The sequence below is a fragment of the Triturus cristatus genome, chromosome 4_1 (genome assembly GCF_964204655.1).
Source record: "Triturus cristatus chromosome 4_1, aTriCri1.1, whole genome shotgun sequence".
Classification (NCBI taxonomy): Eukaryota; Metazoa; Chordata; class Amphibia; order Caudata; family Salamandridae; genus Triturus; species Triturus cristatus.
In genome coordinates this window covers 666162423-666175921 of record NC_140585.1, presented here as the reverse complement: position 1 = coordinate 666175921, position 13499 = coordinate 666162423, and the positions used below count along the sequence as shown (strand labels likewise).

General features: G+C 41.7%; 1 protein-coding gene across 2 annotated transcripts in view; it reads left to right on the top strand.

Moving 5' to 3' along the window:
- The window catches only part of CNTN1 (contactin 1), a 988997-nt gene that overhangs the window by 14955 nt on the left and 960543 nt on the right, over positions 1-13499 (top strand). The window contains exon 1 of one of the 2 annotated variants that reach the window (XM_085653080.1): positions 192-209. The exons of the other annotated variant lie outside the window; for it this stretch is intronic. The gene's annotated coding sequence lies outside the window, so the exon portion shown is untranslated. Of the gene's footprint in view, positions 1-191; positions 210-13499 lie in introns of those variants that run through there. 2 annotated transcript variants of the gene reach the window in all.

Here is a 13499-nt window from a genome sequence, read left to right as displayed (position 1 = left end):
GACGACGGGCGCCCGCCTCCTCATGAGGCCGCGCCTTCGTTGCTGACGACGGGCGCCCGCCTCCTCATGAGGCCGCGCCTTCGTTGCTCCTGACGACTGTTTGCCTCCTCATGAGGTCGCGCCTTTCTCAACCTGCCTGCAATACTTCTCTTCAGGAATGTCACCTGACAGGAGTTAGATTTTTTGGACGTGTCGTCGCTCAGCCACTGGTAGGATAACTTCCTTCTATACTCCTGTTGTGGCACACATGTCATTCGCCTCATTCAGCCAATGAGCATATTATCAGGCCAGCAAGCAATTTGCGCTTCATCACGCTAAAACTGTTCTTCAAAGCTGGGAAATTTTTTTTGCTGCAGTTACAGTTTCGCGCCTTTTTGACTTTTGGTTACAATTGACGCTTCATGGCCTCCTTTAGCGCAGTATATATGTCCTACACAAGAGAGTGCTTTCTTCTAACGCCATTATAGCGCTCATGTCAACTCCTTCAGTCAGGCTGTGCCTTTTCTGCTTTGACTATGATTACTTTGCATTCTACAGCCCTGTTCATATTGCTGTGCATGTAGCTGTGCTTATTGTTATTACCATAAACACGCGTATGATGTTTCATTTTATCTTACCTCTATTTACATACCTGTGAATATAGCGACAGTTGTTATCATATTTACAAGTGTAGGCAGTGGGGGTCATTAAGCAATGATACACTTTTACATTTTACTGTCTAGAAACGCGTTATAAGTTTCTTTTTGCTTATTAATGCTGTACATATACAGTTATCAGGTGTTTCTTTTGCATGTCTTGGTGTTGTTCTGCAACTACATATAAGCATTCCTTGGCAGCAAGACGGCTTTACGTTCTTTCAAAGTTTTTATTAAACATTCTCCTCAAATGCCTGCCTCTAAGCAAGAAAACAAGGCTTCTAAACCACTTCTTTTTGCAGAAGCTCTCAAGCAATCCACCAGTATGCCTACAAAAGGCAATGCCTCCTCTCCTTCCGTCTCACCTCAGGCGTCGACCTCTAATGGTGGGCAGGCGTCGGCGGCAGCTTTGCAACGTATCCTGCACGAAATATCCGAGGTCAGTCGTCGGTTAGATGACATGCACCTCACAATCACATCACTAGCTGAAGAGACTAAATCTATTAAGACAGAACTCACCACCTTTCATACGAAGTTTGAATCCCTTGATTCTAGGGTTTTGGCAGTGGAGAATCGATTGGAATCTCTTCCAAATCAAGACCGGGACCTTTTACTCTTCCATAGTAAACTCATTGACCTGGAAGACAGAAGTAGGAGGGACAACATTCGTTTTTTTGGCTTTCCAGAACGCATTGAAGGGCAGAATTCCAGTGTATTTCTGTGTCGTATACTCCCAAAGCTAACTGGTATTCCTTTCAATCCACCCCTGGAGATACAACGTGCTCATAGAATTGGTCCTCCACGTGATGATCCTGCCGCACGTCCACGACCGATTATTGCCTGTCTTCTTCGTCATGAACAAACAAGACAAATATTATCTGCGGCTCGGCTGCAAGGCTCCTTTTCCTTTGAAGGTCATCGCATTTTTATGGCAGCTGATTTCTCCAAGGAAACTAATGAGCGGCGGAAAGCCTTTCTCTCCATGCGACCTCAACTGCGTCAGCTAGGTATCAAATATGGCCTATTCGATCCAGCACGCTTTCGCGTTACCAAAGATGGAGTCTCTAAGGACTTTTTCGACCCCGAACATCTTCAACAGTTCCTGGACCGTCTTCATCCTCAAGAAATGGAGGTTCTTACTACACCCTCACAGCAAGCTCAGTCCCATTCACCTTCTAAGTCTTCCACTACATTGTCAGATCGCAACAGGCGCCCTCCTAGCAGCCCCCGACCAAGGGGAAGGGATTTTGAACGTCTTCATCGCTCACAAGAAGATAGGAAAGCTGCAATCCAATCGGTCTCGGTTGCTACGTTTTCACAAGATCTACAGAGAGACAAGTCACGGTCTCCTCTTAAAACTCCTTCGGATGCGGACTGAATAATCCTTTCACTTCTAGAAGTTGTTGTCCTTAATACTATTGGCAGTTAGTTGTAGATTCTCTTGTCTTGAGAGTCTTATTTTTTACTGTTAATTATTTACCACATTTTTCACATGTTTTGCTGTTCTTATAATATCTGCTTGTCCCTTTTTTACCTCTCTCTTTCTAGCTTTTCATCTTATTTTCTTTTCTCCTTCAGCCTGCTTACTGTTATTCCCCTGCCTAATAATAATTCCACTCTTTCTTCTTCTTACATTCATTGCTTTTCCTGTTACAATTTATTGCCTTAAATATTTCCCCAACAATTTTGTATCTACTGGGGCGTCTTGGCGCTTAATGGTTTAATTACAGTTTTATTATTCTACTTGCATGATTCCATGTTGGTTTATTTAAACACGCATTGTATGCCTTATGATATTAGGTTACTTTACATTTAATTATCACTGGATTCTCAACCTCTATTTTGCTCTACCTACCTTTTTATTACACCTAGGTTCTTTTCCACAATGTTAATCTGGGCTTCCCTTCTACATCATTATTACTCTCCTAATCTTTTCTCTTTTCTGTGGGGTCCTTTCCCGTGGCGGTGCTCTAGTGCGCCCAGGCCCGCGGGTAACAGTCTACGGTCTCGTGTTCTCTCTTTGCTTTTACTCAATATTTTCTAGTTCTCTTTAATATTATATCACCTCTCTAAATCTTATCTCCCTTTTTCTTCTTTTTTCATCATTCTTCTTATCGCTTTTTTCATGTATTCCATTTAAATCGTAGTTTCGTTTCTATTTATTTTATCCCTGTTTCCCTTTCTTTTTGTCATTTCTTTTCTTTTTCCTTTGTTTGGTTTAACACGTTGTTTTGTGCTTCATTCTACGGTTTCTGATATTTACGTTGTTCTAATATGGCAAAAACACACTCTCTTAATGCAATTACTTGGAATGTACATGGTCTCACCCATTACATAAAACGGAAAAAAGTTCTCTCCTACCTTCAGACTAAGCATGTAGATGTAGCCTTGCTTCAGGAGACCCATTTGGATGCTCTAGAATCAGACAAACTTTGTAGGGATTGGGTGGGTAAAGTTATACATAGCAGCATTCAACAAGATGAATCCACGGACACAGGCCCCCTCCGCAAATGTGGAGTTGCAATTCTTCTTCGCAAGTCCCTTCCGGTCACTGTTTCTAAAACATGGTCAGATGTAAATGGCCGCTATGTTTTTGCTAAACTTAAAATTGGTGATTCTCACGTTTGTGTAGGGTCTGTATATGCCCCTACAGGTACCAAGAAAACATTTTTTCTTCAACTATCCCGATTGTTGCTTGAAATTAATGCATCGCAATATTTGATTGGTGGTGACTGGAACGTGACGCAAGATTCTATTCTAGATAAAACTGGTCCATTAGATAGGGGTAATGCGTCAGATAGAGCTTTGCTAGGCGATATTGTGTCAGATATCGGGTTGGTTGACCATTGGCGTATCAGTCACACAACGGATAAGGAATATACTTTCTTTTCGTCGACTCATGGTACGTTTTCTCGCCTTGACTACTTCCTTATCTCACAGAACGCAGTTAAGTTGGTCACAGATTCCTGCATCCTGGAAGCGGCATTGTCTGACCATTCTCCGGTTCTCCTTTCCCTAGACCTGGGACTTTCTAATCCTGGACGTAAGCCCTGGCGAATGAACATTCAGCGCCACAGAACTCCTGTTGGTAAATCCCAACTGCAGTCACACCTTCAAACTTATCTTTCTAATAATCAGGGATCCGTGACTTCCAGCAGGACTCTTTGGGCTGCTGCTAAGGCTACTTTAAGGGGTCAACTAATGCGCGATGCAGCACTCGCTAATAAGCAAAATGCGAGGAAGCAAGTGGAACTCGAACATGACATACAAACCTATTCTCGCCTATATATCACCTCTCCGTCCCTACAAAATCGGAAATTGCTTGAACAAGCCCGAATGGCCTTAAATAGTCTTTTTACATCTAAGGCAGAATACGCCTTACAGAAAATGAAAGGTCGACATTATGAGCAGGGAGAAAAGGCGGGAAGGTTATTAGCCGCACAGTTGCGTCAAAGGGAGGCATCTATGGCCATTCCGGCCATCAGATCTGCGCAAGGACACTTGTGCACAAAACCTCATGACATTGTCAATGAGTTCGCCTCCTTTTATGAATCCCTCTATACTTCTGATAATCGAATGGATTCGGATAAGATGACGGCATTCCTTGCGAAAGTGCATCTCCCTTCTCTTTCAGCGGATGGTAAGGCCATCCTTGAGGGTGAAATAACTAGGGATGAGGTTTCCAGTGCGATAGCTGCTCTGCCCTATCACAAGGCCCCAGGTGAGGATGGGTTTCCTCCTGAATTCTATCGTTGGGCGGGTCTCAATATTATTGACACTCTACATGCTGCATTCCAGGAGGCGGATGCTGCATCTTCACTGGGTTCCCTTTCTAACAAAGCTATCATTGTCGTGCTACCAAAGCCAGGCAAAGATCCCCAGCTTTGCAGTAGTTATCGTCCCATTTCTCTGTTGAACTCTGATATTAAAATTCTGGCCAGTATCCTTGCGTCTCGTTTGCGTAAAGTCTTACCTTCTTTGATACATCATTCCCAAGTAGGCTTTGTACCGGGACGCTCTTCCCGGAATCATCTGCGTTCCCTGTCCCATGCACTGTGGTCGGCTCAACATCTCACAGATGATGCGTTAGCCCTTTCACTTGACGCAGAGAAAGCGTTTGATCGCATCGAATGGAACTACCTTTTCACGGTCATGGAAAAATTTGGCTTAGGTACAAAATTTATTGATAAAGTGCGTTTACTTTACGATCATCCTTCTGCTCAAGTGAACTGTGGTGGATTTCTATCTGATACCTTTACAATCAAGAGAGGGACACGCCAAGGTTGCCCACTATCCCCCCTTCTGTTTCTTTTAGCTATGGAACCTCTAGCTGCAACCATCCGTCAATCTGATGAAGTTTCTGGTATTCCCCTCCCTATTGGACATTCTAAAATATACCTGTACGCTGATGATATTTTACTCACCCTTACTCGTCTTCCTCGGTCGATCCCCTCTCTTCTTCAAATTATTAATGATTTCTCTTCCTTTTCAGGTTATAAGATTAATTGGGACAAAAGTGAGGCTCTACCTATTTCTAATGGTACCACAAAAGCTGCCATCTTTGGTTTTCCTTTTCGCTGGCAGGCCTCACGCCTCAAATACTTGGGTGTCCTAGTTAATAAAGGGTTACAGGACATGGTTACAGATAATCTATCTCCTCTTATCTCCCAAATGCGTCGGGATTTTGATAAATGGAAGGCTCTGGGTCTTTCTCTCTGGGGTAGGGCTCAGGCTGTTAAAATGGTTACTCTTCCGAGATTTATTTACATTCTAGGCATGCTTCCCCTACAGATTCCCTTATCCTTACTCCGATCAGTAGATGCCCAGATTAAAACCTTCATTTGGGGTAATGCCAAGCCACGTCTTGCTATAACTAAGCTGAAGGCTCATCAGTTATCTGGTGGCATTGGTCTCCCATCCATTGAACACTACTCCTTGGCGTTACATATCTCCCAACTCTCATATTTTTTACCTGGTATTAAAGACTTGCCACAATGGGTCCAAATAGAACGACATCTTCTATCCTCAGATTCGAATCTTACTCCTTTGTATGGTAGTGGCACTAGCCGTCTTGACCCGAAAAATCCGATTTTATCTGCCATGCATAAATCCTGGCAGAGAAGTCATAGGCTGTTGGGTTCGAATCCAAGAATTCATATCAAAGCCCCCCTATGGAATAATTCGGGCATTCGTATCAATGGTCGTATGTTATCCTGGCCTGAATGGCGTGCTGCAGGTATCCTCTATCCGGATCAGCTTCTGCATGATGGGGATTTTAAGCCATTCTCTCAGCTAAGAGTAGAATTTGATCTTCCCCTACACCATTCTTCTAAATACCTCCAGCTTCAGCAATGTCTGAAGATCCATATGGGGTCACCGCCATGGATATTACAAGATTCCCCTATTTTATCCTATTTGCACGTTTGGGGGAAATTTAAAGGTGTTACCTCCGGCATATATAAAATTTTATCGTCCCACCTCTTCTCTAAACCCCTTTCACATGATCTTCAGCGTAAATGGCAAGTTCGCCTCTCAATTTCCTTTTCTGACATTGAATGGGATCTGATCCTGGAGAATTTGAACAAGGGAGCCCGTGAATCAAGGCTTAAATTTTGTCTTTTTAAAATACTACACGATTGGCACTGGTCTCCAGTCAAATTGCACAAAGCTGGCCTTCTTTCCCATTCCAATTGCTGGAGATGCTCCAATTCAGGTTGCGATATTACTCATATCATTTGTGATTGCCCTAGTATCCGATCTTATTGGGCTTACATTGGTACTACTTTGAATTCCACTATGCCCCTAAAATTGCCACTTACACCAACTAATATCCTCCTGCATGATGTCCGCCACTCCCCAAAGCTCTCGAAGCCACAACTCCGTCTTTTTCATATCTCACTGGCTACTGCTAAAATATGTATCCTGCGTCATTGGAAATCATCTTTGCCTCCCTCTCAGGAAGATTGGTTGGTAGCGATGATACAGACTGCCTCACATGAACGCACAATCTATAACCTTCAGGATCAAGCTGACACCTTTCTCCGAATTTGGTCTCCATTTCTTAAATCAAATTCTGCTAACTCCCCTGCTTCTACTTCTATCCAAGCACATTAATCTGCTTTTACCCTCTCTTGTCCTTTGTTTATTTCTTTTCTTTTCTTTTTCTTGTCTTCTGTATTCTCTGTTTTATTCGCTACAGTGTTCATCTGTCTTTATCTAATCATTTTACCTTTGTTTTATCTATTTATTTATATTTCCTGCACTTCTATTGTCTAAGCTCCTTCCCTTTTTCCTCCCCTTATAGGTTATGTCTTTATAATATATCATTCTATGTCTTGACATAATTATTACTTCAATTAGTATTTATATATTTAAATGCATATTTATATCATATTTATCTAATATTTATTCATCAGTATCTTTTTGCATTATTTCTCTCAACATGGATCTATTTTCTCTTCATTTTCTGTTGTTTATGCTTTGATGTATTTGTTTTATAAAACTTTAATAAAAAATTTCAACACAAAAAAAAAACTGTGTTTCAGAAGTTAAATGATTGGACCTGGGAATGCCAGGTGCAGCAGAAACAGATTTCCTTTGACCCTTAAGCAATCATTCAGTGCACCTTCTGAAGCTATACATAGACCCAGGGTGATGTTAGATTTTTTGGGAACATTTTACTGAGACAAAAGATATATGACAAAAGTTATATGAAAAGTCCGCCTGAATGGAAGTTGATGGGCATGCGTTTCTTGTCAGACCTGATTAATGTCATCACGGTTGAGAGTAGATGGAGACTTTAGCAGATGATAAAATCATTCAGAATGAAAACTTCCAGGCATATTTAATGAATCATGCTCGTCTACAAATGTTAAAACACTCCAAAGTGCATATGTTCACCTCAGAGAAAAATGTACTTGCTTCCTGCCTATTATGCCGAATTGAATTTAGGGCACCAATGAAGGGCCTCCATTTCTGTCTATCTTGGGAAAGTCTCTGTACAGTACCCCTGAGCATTCATTTCTGTTTTCACACTTCGGCTCCAGGTGTTCTGTTTTTCTGTCTCTCTTCCATTTGTCCTGTGGGGTCCAGTCTTCTGATGGAGTCTTGTTCTCTTCTGATGGTGTGTCCTGTCCATCCCCATCTTTTCCTCACAATTATGGTATTTATACTCTCTTGCTTGTATTCACCGAGTAAGTCCTGGTTGGAGATGTTTTGCAGTCAAAAGATGTGCTAGATTCTTTGCAGGTTACTGGTGTGGAAGGATGACAGTTTGGTGGTGTCGCTTTTTGTCATCCACTACTATTCTGAGCCATACAGGTGTGTGAACTGAAAGCAGTTCTGGTAAAGTCTCAGCGGTGCTGTACTGAGATGACCTTCACACATTGTTCATCATCTTGAAGCCCTTCCAGGCCATTTTCAGTCTGCTCTTGATGTCACTGTCTGTTTCTCCATCATGTCTGATAATACTTCCTAGGTAAGTGACCTTTTCAGTCACAGCTATGTCCTCTCCATCCACCTTGATTGGGGAAGGGTGAAGGGCTTGGGGTGTTGAGTGGCAAACTACTGACTTCTTCATGTTGATCTTCAGGCACACTTGCTGTGCATACATTTTGAGGAGAGACATAATTTCCTGCATATGTTGGAGTATGTGAGAGAGCAAGGCTAAATCATCTGCATAGTCAAGACCCTCCAGTGTAGAGAATAAGGTCCATCTGGTTCCTTGTGCCTGGTCTTTAGTTATGGGACCCAGTTGATGAATAAGTTGAAGAGCAGCTCTGATACCATGCACCCCTGTCTCCCACCGGTCTTGACTTCAAAGCTGTGCTCACTATCTCCCACCTTGCAGGTAAAATTATCATGGAAGCTCTCGATGAGGAGGTCTATCTGCTGCAATATGCCATAGACTCTCAGTAAATGCCAGGAGCTATCATGGTGGATACTGCCAAAGGCTTTCTTAAAACCAATGAAGGTGATGTATAGTTGCCAGTGCCACTCTGTGCACTTCTTTATAAATATATATATAGAGTGGGGATTGGATCAACACACACCCTACCCATGCGAAACCCAGTCTGCTCTTTTCTTAACTGCTTGTCCACAGCATCAGAAATGTGCTTTAAAATGATTTTCGCCAGGATTTTACTTGGGATTTACAGAAGGATCATTCCAACCAGATGTTACAGTCAGTTAATGCTCCCTTCTTTGGACTCTTGATGATAGCACCTTGGTTCCAGTTCTTTGTTACTTTCTTTCCCTCTCAAGCCAATGCAAACAGTAGTTGGAGGATCTTGTCTGATGTTTCAGGTTCAGCTTTGAACATTTCTGCATTCAGGTTGTCTTGGCCAGGAACTTTTCTGTTGTTGACAGATTGGATGGCAGTAGTGATTTCTTCTTTCTGTGTGGCGGTGTTCACATTCAAGTCTGTCTCTTCTTCTTAGATTTGCACTTCACTTGTTGGTACTTGTTTGTGCAAGACTTCTTTGAATTGCTTGGCCCAGCATGCTTCCTGCTTTTTCTCTGTTGTGAGTAGTCTGCGTCGCTGACTCAGAGATTGAAGCTAAACATTTATTTGATACTTCGGACTGAAAAAGTTTTGAACCAAGATTTTGATTGCTGCTTAGAGGGTGGCGGTGGAGTCGCAGCCTGCAAACAGCACACACACTTTTTGGCCCAGCTAGCATTGTTTCAGTTTGGCTACTTTCCCTTTCTGGGAACACAGGTCCAAGGAGCTAGGGGGGGTCAAGCATGGTGTGGATGGTAGAAGAAAGGATAAGGGGAATATACAGGGATGGCTACTCTGGAGGAAGCAGAGGAAAAGGAGGGATTGGATTGACCAATAAAGGCATATGGGCAGGATGAAGTAGATATTGACCTGGTAAGGAGCGTATGGAATAGTAAACTTAGGGAATATGCAAAAGCTCAGAATATTATCTTTACATTTCAGGGATTTAACAAAATAGCAAAACGGAAACTGTTTGTGGAGAAACTTCAATCAGAGGTGATATGTATTCTGGAAACACATTTCTCATATGCAAACAGGAAATGACTAGGTAGCCTTGGTATCAACTCCAAGTTTATACAATGGCGGGGTAATTTTAACAAAATGCAAATAATACATAATCTGGAAAAAGCTTCTGACATTTAGGAAGCTGGGCAATAGCAGAATGCTTGATGGGATTACTGTGTTTTGCTTTATGTTTAATCTTTGGCCCAGACTTTGATGATCGTAACATCTATGGATTTTTTATTACAGAACTGGCAAAGTGTACAACCCCATTAATACTGTGTGGTGATTCGAACTGTAGCATAGATAAACTAACATGCTACAGAAGCATAAAGGAAGAAAAGAGATGACCACTAATGCCATTAATAGCCTTCTGCAGACACACAGACTAGTGGACGTCTGGGATATAATAAGAAAACCAGATTCAGTATTTACATTTTACTCATATCCTCATCAAACATATACAAGATTAGATCAACTGTTGACACCTCTGTGTTTGCTACATAATGCACATCTACAGAAATGCCCTAAAAACCTGTCAGACTATAGCCTTCTGGTATTAGAAATTGAGGCAGAATATCTAAGATACCCAGCTCCTAAGTGACATTTGAGAAGGTGCTATTTTTGGATTGGGAATATATTTTATATATGGAATATTGGATTCCTGAAATGTTAACTTTTAATTTCGGATCAACTGAACTAGGTAAAGTTTGGGAAACATTTAAAGTGGGTGGTGCACAGAATTACTATGGGCCATACAAATAAAAAAACAGAAGCTGAGCTTAAAGCTGATTTGGAAGTCAAACATATACCTGCAATTGTTAAAATCAAATCAAATCAAATTATCTTTATTTGGCCAATATATATGACCATAAAAGCACAGAATAAAATCCATTTAAATTGTACAGGTCAAGATAAAAACATGTAGAACATGGATAAATCGCATCATTTTGAAAAAGGACATCATAGTAAAATTCTTCCAAGGAAAAGTTAAAATGAATAAGTTCTTCTCAGTTTAATTGCAGCAACAATGCAGCTGATAACAGCAGTACAGGTTTCAAATGAAGGTAGACTTTGCAGGTAGATCTACCCGTCTTTATAAGATGTAAAGTATTTATTTTAAAGAATTGGACGAAGGATGCACAATCTGAGCGAGTCATACAAAGTGCAAAAAAGCATAAAATGTGCAGTTGATTTGGCAGGAACAGAGTTGCGAGGACAACATGGAAGGGAAGTATGCCAAGTGCCTCCTATAGGAAAGGCCACTGAAAATGAACAGTATTCAGTCTCATCCTGGTGAGATAGAATCTGTACTCTGGGTTAATTGTCCAATTTAAATAAAGTTCCATGCCTGAGGTTGTAAAAACCTGCATGTACCTGATAACTGAAATATCAATAGATCTTTCAAGTCCGATTTCCTCTCTATATGATTCATTTTCTCTTTAGATTTAGGAGCAATACGTTCAGGTTAGTCAAAGAGGAGACTGTGCCCCAGGCTGTAGAAAGTATTTCTTATATGAGCCAACCATGAGATAGCAGTCATGTTGTCTAAACCTAGGCATAACCTGTCTTGTGAACTCTGCCTTAGGGGTGCACTATGACTTTAACCATAGTAGTAGAGGTGTTGTGCTAATTTGAACCTCCTTGATTCCTAATCCCAGTTCAAAATGTGCAATAAGGTTCGATGTAGTTTTAATGATGGCTAAAACCCTTCACAAATGTTTTTTTCGGCTGGCTGAAGTTTCCCAGAGGCAAACTCCGGCTCCATCTATGCCACCTGATAGACACTTACTTTTATACAGTCGGACCATCTCCCGAACCGGCTTGTGGCCTTACCTTTTAGCAAATCTAAATATTGCATCGCCAACTGACCCATTTTTTGCACTTTCTGAATCATTAACCTTTACCACTCCACATTTGCATACTGTAAAATACCTAGATAATTAAAAGAAAATACGTTTTCAATAGGTCACTCTCCTATAAAAAAAAGTTTTAGACTTGGTGTGTGTGGGGCTACAGGACATAATAAAGGACATTTGCTGGTTCAACTGGAGCCTAAGTCTAAAAGATTTTGGAGGCAATTTGCTGTCAATGCTAAAAGAACCGCATAATCAGCATAAAGCAATACCGGGTCTGCCTGCATGCCAATTCTGCAGGGACGTCATTACTACATGATCTTAAAGCTGTATCTAAAGAATTGATATAGAATAGAAAGAGGCCTCTGGCAACCTGTATTGGGGCTGAACAATCCCCATTCTGTGTATAACGCACTTTAGTTGTGTAGTCCCAGTGTTAATGCCTTATAAGGTCTAATAAAGGGGCATCAACTCCCGCCTGTTCCATCAAATCCCACAGAATACCCCTGTCTACAAGGTCAAAAGCACAGGAGAGGTCCATTAAGGTCATATGCAAGGCCCCTCTCCTGTCCTTGACGTATTTGCCCAGGATAAGTGTGAGGTTGGGAGCTTGCTCTGCTGTCCCTAAGCCTAGTCGGAAGGTATATTGAACTGGACAGAAAAAGGAGTTGGCATCTGCCCAGTCCTGTAATTATCTAGGATGACATCCTCAAACCTTTGCTGTAGAATCAATCAGCAAAATTGGGCGGTAGCATGTAGGTGAATTCTGTTCACCTTTTTTGTAAATGGGTACTATAATGGCTTCTCTCTAGGAATCAATAAGATGTGGCTGAACCGCTAGAGCGGCCGACATTGAAGCTGGGGAACCAGGTTCAAGTCTGGCAGGAGGCTCAACCATCATGTGATTCTGGGCAAATCACTTAATCTCCTTGCGCCTAAAAATGAATGTATTCGTCTGTAATGCAACTGGTGCTCATGTAAAGCGCTCTGATATCTTCTTGTCAAGTTCACGCTATATAAAACTGCAAAAAAATAACAGTAAATAAATATAGTCACCCTTCACTACAGCCCTCAATATATTTGTAGCCGGCAGAGCCCAAAACTCTATATTTTGTTTAAACAGGTCAGTTGGTACCCTGTCAGGGCCAGGTGTCTTCCCGTTTCAAACACTCATAATGGCTTTGATACAGAAACAAGATCCGCAAGGTCATCCATTCCATTTTCATTATTGCAGAGGGAGTCAGACCTATTTTCCTTTGCACCCCCCTCCTTTTTATCCAGGTTCAAAATAAGAAAAAAGTGATCAACACAGTCTTGTTCAAGGATTTGACAGTCAATGTTGGCAGATGGACTGTCCGAAAACAAGGTGCAGTTGACTGTATCCCAAAAATCTTTCAAATGAGCGTCTTTATTTAAATCCCCCCATGCTTTCACCCTATTTTCTTGTTTCCTCTACTGAAGAGCTTGCTATATTTATTTCTTGGTTCCCTGATATCAGCAATATTACATGGAGTTTTAGTGGTAGCCAACTTTAGGGGTTTGAGTGCTGCAGTGCACTCAGGGCTGAACCATGATTGTCCTGCTTGCTCTTTAGTGGTTTATTTGAAAGAAACCCATGGGATGGATCCCCATAAAACTGTCCCGAGTTTTGAAGGGATCATCCACCATGGAGAGACAGCACGAAATCTACTTAGAGGCCTCAGAGGAGTTGGTCTAACGGCTAGGACGCTCGACCTCGGACCTGTCGAACTGGGCTCGAGTCTCGGTAATGACGTTGAACATGCTGTGATTCTGGGCAAATCACTTAATCTCCCTGTGCCTAACAAAAAATGAATGTGTGTCCTCATGTAACGTAACTGGTGCTATGTAAAGCGCTCTGATACCTGATTGGATTAGGGTCAAGTTCACGCTATATAAAACTCTGCAAAAAAAAAAAAATGTATGGATCCCCAGTTGAAATGAACCCCTATATTTGCCGAGTAACTAACAGGGGGTGTCATCTTA